Raw genomic sequence first — 6,698 nt, 5'->3', positions numbered from 1 at the left:
ACACACTAACAGTGTCTGGACACCACAAGCACACAATAGTAGCAATAAGGTCCAGGTTCACTCAGCTCACCCCCAGAGCCGTTAGGGGTCGCGCTATTGACAGTGTACCCGTCCACCAGCCACCGTATCAGACAGCAGACCCTCCCCAGCTGCTCCATCAGCCAGTGGACCCTTCCCCCTGCCACTCTATTGGCAAGCGGACTCTTCCCCCACGCGCCGGCCATGCTCGGCCGGCAGCTGCTTGCAAGCCCCAAACTTTTACTCACACAGGGACTGAGCTGTGCGCCAGATATCTCTGAGCGCCTAACCAGCAACCCTTTTGGCCAAGGCCTCTTTAAGCTTGATAAATACCGTTTATCCACACACCAGCAGGCCGTTGTCTGTCTCCGCAGGGGGCTAGCTGAGACATGGAGCCCCTCCAGGGAAAGTCCCCTAGGGCGTGCCAAGGAGGTCTGCCTCCCCAGTCTGCTGCTGCGGGGTACAGAGATGATCTCCTGGCTGGTTTGCCACAACTTATTTGTGGAAAGAAAAACTACACAACTTGTAAAAGTTGTAAAGCCGGTATGATTTATTTCAGCGCAAATCATTTGGCTTGAGCAATATTTCTTGTCTACTTGCATCTTCTGGACTGCTGGTAAAATAAAACAGGGGATTACACAAGGAAGAAATATCAAAACAGTTGTAACACATAAAAGGAAAAATCTTTATTTCTTCTGTTTTCTTATCAACAATCTGATATATTAAACTTTCCACAAACACTCCCTTCTTTAGCCAATAAATAGTCCAAAGCCAACCTATTCTGATACACTACAGTTTTTGTTTGGTTTGCAGACTCAATATTAATTCCAATGCCTGAGCAGCTTTATTTGTTATCATTTCCATAACTGCTTGGAGTCTTGTAATATGATTCAACATATAATTTGGGGTCAATACAGAGTTAGATTGCTGTATTGGTTTTACTCTTTTGTTTACTAGTTGTTTTTTTACCGAATCCTGAACTGTATCTTTAAATGTAAAACAAATCCATCTCTCTCCTTTTGGACATTCAATTCCCTGTCTGTTACCACTTTTTCCTAAGTTTCTTGCAATCCAATAATTTTCCTCATTTCGCCTATAGGTACTTAATTTGGATGGGTTATAACAGTGGCTGTTGACTTGGGTTTGTGCAATAAAAGAGGAACTTTGGTTTCTTTCCATGTGATGATTTCTGTAGCACTTGTGACATGATCTTGCTGGTATCCCGAAAGGGAAAAGACAACAAATGAGTGACAGAAACAGGAATAACAGAGGTCCAGTATGGCTTATACTCCTACTTCCCATGCCTGTAAGGTTGCAACCCACAGCAGGAGTATTTGATGTTCTTGGTGGCGAATATAGAGGCCAATCTGGTCTTGTCCTCTATTTCCTTGTCACTTTCTCTTAGCTAATTTCCAGGCAAATAGTTTTTGACACCCCTTAACTGTGGTTTCCCACCGTTCCTCAGGTATCCCCCATTCAACAGGCACTAATAATTCCCATCCACAAAACAAAGTTATTACTTCAACACTTATTGTAACAAGAGCATAAATTTTGTGAACTACAATACTAATTCAAACATTTACTTATAACCCAGTTAGCATGTCCAGTATTGGGATGAACCAAATAAAGTTTACAGTATGGTACTGATGGAAATGGTAATTCCCCTTCTTCCCTGTACAATTCACAGGCTAAGGTCAGAATACAAGAACTCTTTGACCAAAACAGTCCTGATCCTTCTGTCTGAAGTATTCCTCCCCAAGGAGATGTTTTATTCAGGCAGTGCTTGAAACCAGTGATGTAAGCTTTGCCTTATTTCTTAATTAAGTATTATTCTTTGTACATTTCTTGGATCATTTGGGTTTTCCCAAACCATTACTACCCAGTCCCCATTTGAAAGTTAAATTGGTATCACCCAGTTTAGATGTGATAATCCATTCTTCAGGTTCCTTCACAAGTCCTTTGATTTTGCTGGCATGAATTCACCCTCTTTCCATGGTTCAGATTGCTGTTTCAGTAGTACCTGGAAAGGACTTCTTAATAGCATAGTAATAAAGGAAAGACAATACTGCATTAACTTTCACCATTAGCTTTTTTCCAAACTTTCTGGGTTTAACTAAAAGCTTTCTCCACAGCCACCTCTTTTTCTTGTATCCAGCTGTGCTAATGGCTGCAGAGGCAAATTCTTCTTTCTGTGAGCTACAATTAGTTAAACAAAAAAGGCCAGGCTGATTTTAAGGCAAGATGAATCACATCTATTGCTTTTTACTTTATGGGTAACATTTAACTGTTTTAGCCTTACAGACTCATTCCTCAGAACAAAAGCCTCCTCTTTCTTCTTCTTTTTTTTTTTTTTTTCACTGCATTTCTTTCAACACTCTTCCTCACCTTTCCCCTGCTGCTGCCACTTCACTGCAGGGCTCCGGTCAGGGCAAGATCCTGCCCTAGCGGGAGTGGGGGGTGGAACTTACAGACAGTCACGGGCATGGGGACCCTGGGGGCATGCCTTGGATCCCTTTCACCCCTCTCTCTCTCTCTCTTTTTCTCTCTCTCTCTCCCTCGCTCTCTCTTTCTCTTTTGACCCACTTGCCGGGGCCCACGCTGCCATCCTGGACTTGGGACCCCGACAGGCTGGGAGCCACCCCAGCAGTTCCGCCACTGAGCCAGCCCACTCCTGGCCGGCAAACCTGTGTAATCTGCTCCCAGCACCGTCGCCAGGTCACCTCCATGAATCGGTCCCTGCCGCAGCCCCCGAGACCTCGCCACTCGTACAGGAGCGGTCAAACACCTCCCAACCTTGACAACCCCAAACTTGGCGTCCCCAGGTGCTCCTGACATTCTTTTTCTTTCCTTAGTCAACGTCTCCTCTTTTCCCTTCAAGGAGGGCTCATTCTGCTAAACCTTTTCTGGATCCCAGTTCGGCACTGAACAACCTCCTAACAACCATGTGTTAAGACACTTCCCTGCCCTTCATGCAGAAACTGCATTCACCACACTTTGTTTTTCTCCAGCACCAAGACATCATCATTCCACATTTGAACATCCCAGAGTCTGCTAACGACCCCTCCCCCTTCTTTAACTTCTCTCTTTCTTCTCTTCTTTCTTTTCTTTTCCTTATATTTTTCTCTTTTCTTTGATTCATCACACCTCAGACTGTACAAGGTGTACACACAACTAGTTTACTTCCAAAAGTAAGCTTACAACTTTCTTTTACTAGAATTGCAGTAGCTGTTATAGCTTAAATACATACTGGCCAGCTGTGGCTTACTGGGTCTAACATCTTTCATAAATAAGCTACTAGTTTCTTTACTCCTTCCCACTCCTGAATTGAAATTTTATGAGCTACTCCATTTTCTACATTTATGTACAAATGAAAAGGGTTTTTCTAACAAGGGTAAGCTTCAAGCTGGTACTTAGGCTAGTTTTAACTTCAACTCTTCTAATTTAACATCATTTTCCTTTGGTAATTTTCTATATAAAAATTTTATTGCTCGTTTGTACTCATCAATCTATAATCTGCAATATTCCAATAATCTGAGTAGTTTTCTGATTTCCCTCTTTGAAGAGGGAGGGGGAAGAGATAAAATTCCTGCAATTCTCTCATTGTTGAGTTTCCAGCTACTCTTATTTATTAAATGTGTAAATTATTTTATCTCTGGTTCTACAAATTGCAGTTTCCCTTGTGATACCCTTAGTCCTTTTTCCCCCATAAAATTCAAAAGTTATATAGTAGCTTTTCTGACTTTAACTTCAGTTTTTCCAAAAAAAAAAAGTTTCTACTGGGCTTCTTTACTGGGAGAATAGGGGTATTATGAGGTGACATACAAGGTTCTAATGTCCCATCCTTTTTAAGTTCTTCTATTACTGTCTTTAAAACTTCCTGTCCTTTTAAAAATATAGGGTACTGACGTACACGTATGGGACAATCCTTTTTCAATTGTGACACTTATGGGGTCAATATTTAATCCTCCCCTATTTCCTTCCCAGCCCAAACTTTCTTTTTAATTCTTCTTCATTTTCTTGGCTGAGTTTTAAAACTCTAGTTGTCATTTTCCCTTCTTCTGGTATAACTTCTATTCCTAATTTTACTTGTAAGTTTCTTCCTAATAAGTTGCTACCTGCCCCAGGGACTAATAATACATCCCTTACCTAAATTCTAGTTTCTCCCTTAATTACTACATCTTTGATGACAGGAACTGTGAAAGTCATTCCTTTTGCTCTTGTTACCTTTACAGTGTCTTTGCTTACACTATAACCTTTTGGAATATTTAACAGGCATGTTCTTTCTGCCCGTGTCTGCCACAAATTCTAATTTTTCTTCTTGGGGACTTACTTTTTAAGTTGTCACAGACTCTAGATGGTATCCGTCTTTTAAAATATAGAGCTTATGACTCTTCTATTCTTCTTCTGTGCCCATCTCTCAGAAGATTTTTTTTTTTAGATCTTTTACCTGATTAGTACAATTTCTTTTATAATATCCTAAGTCTGTCTAACTATTCAGCTGGAGTTTCTTCTTTCTCTCTTAAAAGCTGTCCCTTAAAATCCTTTTTTTTTTTTTTTTTTTTGCATTTTGCCTTCAATATGCTGCCTCATTTATTCCCTTGATTATTAAATTATGATAGTAATTCACTTGTTTCCTCCCCTCCTCATTATTTTGACCCCACTCAGGAGGTGCAGTTGGCATTTTGTCTTTTCTGGGGGGCCCCTGCGGATTATCTTTTTCCCAAGCTTTTGTTCCAGCTGCTCTGATTAATTGCTTTTCTTCCTGAGAAAATATTATTTTCCTTATAGACTGCATCCCTTCCTAAGTATAAATGGACCTAAAAATTGGTCTAATTGTTCAGCTGTGCCTATGGGATCCTCCAAAATCCCTTTGATTTTTTTTTTTTTTTTATTTTCTGACCTCAGAAGTCAAAGGGGCATTTACAAACCCCGTTCCACCCCCTCCCACAGGAACCTCTCTTAGCTGAAATAGACCAATCCCTTCATCTAACTCTCTTTCTTTTTTATCTTCTATAGCCTTTCTCCCGTGTTTTGAGAAAGAATTTGGAGAGGGTTGCCTTTTAACTGAGCTCCTAGTGTTTCGATAGGGTGGTTCCTCTAGAGGGAGTTTCCCTGAACAGCCAGAGCTGTGGTTACCAAGGGAACAGAGCTCACGGCAGGACTGGGGGTGAGGGGAGGATATCCCCCCGAGGCTCGGTCGGAGCATGGGCGGGGTCCGCTGCCGGAAACACCAGAGGGGGATTTTCCGGTGGAGACCGAGCCGGAGTGTGGGTAACCCTCTCACATGGCTTATGGCGGCTGATCCGGCAGCTCCCGGCAGATAAAAGGCAGGCAGGAGACGCCGGCAGCAGTGGCCGTGCCTAGCGCAGCCGGCACGGGCAGGGCAGCGGGGATAGGACAGTGGAGACCACGGACTATGCAGCAGGACCCCCCCCCCCCCCCCCTTCCCCCCGCAGGGCGGGCGGCCCGGCCGCGGGCCAGGCGGCTGGGACCAGGGCAGACAAATTCAGCGGCGGGGCCGGGGCTGGAGTGTGGGCGCGGACCGGCGGAGCTGCCACGGGCAGCGGACCTGCACTTGGAACGGGAAACGGGGCAGGCGGAGCTGAGGCGGGCAGCGAGTCGGGACCCGGGACCCGGGACAGGCGCCTCGGCCGAGAACGGAGGAGGCAAGACCTTGTTATAAATGAAAAATAGCCAATTTTAATAAAAATAAAAAATAAAAATTTATTTCGCGACCGTAATACAGTCTCGACAGCCACCAACCAAACGGACAGTGTACCACCCCCGGAAGGTGATGGGGGTGAACGTGGGAAATGGCCTCAATTTTGATACACCTTTTATACCCACGAATTACTACCCATATCTACAACAACCTGCAAAGTGTCCCACTCTTTTTCTGGTTTTTTTTTTTCTCTTGTTCCTCTCCCTTTCCTTTCCCCCCCTTTTTTTTTTTTTTTTTCTTTTATTGCTTTGTCTCGGGGTTTTTTTGATATTTTAAATATGTTATTTTCTTGCGATCTCCCCCCCTAGTATGCGGTATATTCTTTTTCTTCTGGATTAAACAGTTTTTTTACAAATAAATCCAGAGCCTAACAAATCTAAACTTCTGCTTGGATACTTTGAAATGGTCGAAGAGCTAACTCGCAACCTCCTAATGTTGTTTTTCTCATCACCTTTTTATTTATCCTTTGGCAAATTATACATCTTTCAGTTACTTGCTTTGCTACTCCAAAAATCCCAATGCACCCATAGTTCTTTAACACCTCCTATCTTGGTTTTTTTTTTTTCTCTGCTTCACTAAACTTTGGAATGTCAAATTTTTCCTCATTTGGAGTTAATATTAACATAACTCTTCCAGGTCCATTTTCTGCTGCATCCTTAGCTTCCTGATCTGCCAAATTATTTCCTCTTATTTCTGAGGTCTTTACCTCTTGATGTTCCTTAATATGTACTATAGTTATCTCTTTTAGGTAATTTTAATGCCTCTAATGAAGCAATTCGTGGAATAAATAGACTCCACAACCTGATGTAGTTATGAAGTGGGTATATATGTCAGCACCCGGAACAAGTGAAAACTTGTGCCCCTAGCCTCAGTCTGACCCACATCTTTATTCACAAAGGTGTTCCATATGCAATACATTGCATAACCTTGTCATGCATATGCAAGAAGCTTCAGAAAT

The sequence above is a fragment of the Pyrgilauda ruficollis genome, unplaced genomic scaffold (assembly GCF_017590135.1).
Source record: "Pyrgilauda ruficollis isolate IOZ18807 unplaced genomic scaffold, ASM1759013v1 scaffold409, whole genome shotgun sequence".
Taxonomy (NCBI): Eukaryota; Metazoa; Chordata; class Aves; order Passeriformes; family Passeridae; genus Pyrgilauda; species Pyrgilauda ruficollis.
This window is presented reverse-complemented; position numbering follows the sequence as displayed.